This window comes from Rhincodon typus, chromosome 27 (assembly GCF_021869965.1).
Source record: "Rhincodon typus isolate 14 chromosome 27, sRhiTyp1.1, whole genome shotgun sequence".
Taxonomy (NCBI): domain Eukaryota; kingdom Metazoa; phylum Chordata; class Chondrichthyes; order Orectolobiformes; family Rhincodontidae; genus Rhincodon; species Rhincodon typus.
Window position 1 is genome coordinate 2825289 of NC_063358.1, and position 2893 is coordinate 2828181.

The following is a 2893-nucleotide window of genomic DNA, read 5'->3' on the forward strand; positions in this document are numbered from 1 at the left end:
CAAATGACAGATGTTCAGTATTCAGTCAGAGTCCACTTGCCAACCAATCAGCACTATCCTCTTATAACAAAATAGTTGTTTTCCCTTCACTATGGTATTCTTGAGAATTGTCCTCATGAGTGCAAGATGATAAGTTTTAACAAGATGTGACTTTTATCAGCAGTTCTGTCCTACCAAACAATTATTCGGCAGAAGTTCCCTTCACTAAGTACTTCTATAAAAAATAATTTATTTTGGAGGAATAAGAATATAGTCTTAATTTACATTTCTCAGTTGAGAATCTGTCACTTGCCAATTTCACGAAGAAATAAAATGTTAAGGTGATTATATCTTTGTCGTGTGACTTCTGACCTTGTCTACCCCAGTCTAACACTGGCATCTCCACACCATGTCTACCTGATCTGACATTGCATTGAATACTCAAATGGACATTCCTTGGGTCAGACCTTGTAATTTCTATACCACTATCAGAAGACAATAACGTGTTACAGTTGTAAAATTCTGTGGATTAAGCATGCAATTAGTTTGTTCTTTATTACAAAAAAATAGAAAAATAGTAATTAATTGCTAACACTAACATTCCAAGTTAATTAAGTGATGCCGCAGCAACTAAAACTTGACAAACATATCAAGCTAACAATCTGGAACCTCCAGCTTACCTGAGAACGGGGTTTAAAGTTGCCCTCTCAGTAGAATGTCTTTTTGCATGAGATGAATGACCAAAGTGCTCAGGCTTATTGTGATAATGATGTAGAAGTCTGGTTGCCATTTCTGGATCAGAATTTTTTGTTTCAAATTGACTAGAACATAAACAGAAAGATACCTAATGGGCTTTTGCTAGCTGGATAGTTATTGTTCATCATCATAAGCCATTTCTGGACATGCTTGCTGGTAGATGGTGTACGATGCAGATTCACACCTGGGATTCTCCACACAGTAGGATTTCGATCTTTACTGCCCTAACTGTCTGATGAGCAGGGGCTCAACCAATTCACACAGGGAGTGAGAGAACATGCTGAGGAAGTGCTGCCCTTTCGATGATCACACCAGTCAGTTTGTGAACAATTCAGAGTCTCTCCACCTTGACAGCTAGAAAAATGGTCAATACCTAAGCAATGAGGAAATGGTTGGCTTGGGAATATAAAAAAAATTTTTGAATTGCTCAGAGGATAAAGTCATAGAGTCATACAGACATAGAGAAACAGACCCTTTGGTCCAACCAGTCCATGCCAACCATAATCCTACACTAAACTAGTCCCACCTGTTTATGCTTGGCCCATATTCCTCCAAACATTTCTTTTTCATTTACTTATCTAAATGTCTTTTAAACGTTGTAACTGTACCTGCGTCCACCACCTTTTCTGGAAATTCATTCTTCACACAAACCACTCTCTGTGTAAAATAATTGTCTCTCGTGTCTTTTGAAAATCTTTCTCCTCTCGCTTTAAAAATATGCCCCCTAGTGTTCAAATTCCACACCCTAGGGAAAAGACACCTGCCAAAAATCCCAGCCTCTCCATCTAACTCAAACCCACCATTCCTGATGACATCCTGGTAAATCTCTTCTGAATCCTCCCAAGCTTAATAATATCTTCTAATTAAGAGGGTGACCAGAACTGGACACAATACTCCAGAAGAGGCCTCACCAACATCTTGTACGACCTCAACTAAATACCCCAACTCCTATACTCAAAGGACTGAGCAATGAATGCAAGTGTGCTAAATACCTTGTTAATCACCCTATCTATATGTGATGCAAACTTCAAAGAATTATGTACTTTTTAAGAAACTAGAAGGTTTGGAAAATTATTGCCCAACAAAATTAATTTCCCAAAGATGAGTACTTATGAACCACACATACATGAGTCATGCCTCAACAAACCCCTAATCCCTAATAATAAATCCCTATTTCACCTTGTGATAGAACCCACAGTAGAAGTGTGTTGCTGACACCCTCTTGTCACCCTGTAAAAAAGTTACCAACTTCAAAGACAAGCAGGAAAACCCTACGAAGATGATAGATTTTTGGTACAAATTTTATTTGTTTTCTAACATTCTTTAAAAGATATTCTATCATAATATTATTCATACATTTTCTAAAACATTAAGCCAATCAGTTATTCAACCCTTCTCTTTGAGGGTAGGATTTCAATAATCTATTAATGTTGTTCAGCAATTAGAAGCTAATAAATTAGATCTACAAATCGAGGTAGTTTTCTCATTTAGACAGATTTACTTGCAATTTGTGCATGAAGGTTTAACGCTGATATCTCAATTTTCGGGACAGCATTTCTGGCGCGTCCCTAGTTGCCCTTGAGAAGGTGGGGGTGAGCTGCCTTCTTGAACTGCTGCAGTCCATGTGCTGTGGGTTGACCCACAATGCTGTTAGGGAGGGAATTCCAGGATTTTGACCCAACAACAGTGAAGGACCAGCGATATACTTCTGAGTCAGCATGCTGAATGGCTTGGAGGAGAATTTTCAGGGGGTGGTGTTCCAATGTACCTGTTGTCCTTGCCCTTCCAGATGGAAATGGATGTGGGTTTGGATGATAAAATTGAAGGAGGTATTACAGTGCATCTTGCCATATGTTAATCGTGAGTTAAGTATGGTGACCTGGTGAAGAAATTGGTACAGGTAGGTCCATATTGAGATCCCTAGAGTAAAACAGGCTTCAGTATTTACTTAGTAAAAAGAAAATCAGCCAGTTTTTACCAAGACAGTACATATTGTGACAGTCAACAAATACGCACAGACAAATTTCATGTCAAAGAATGTGAGCTCATGAGATGAAGTGCGTGGATAAAACTGCCATATCACTGGGAAGAATCTGATTCAATTGTTGCTCACTACCATTGACCTCAGTCAGGTAGTTTGTGGAGTACTACCATTGAC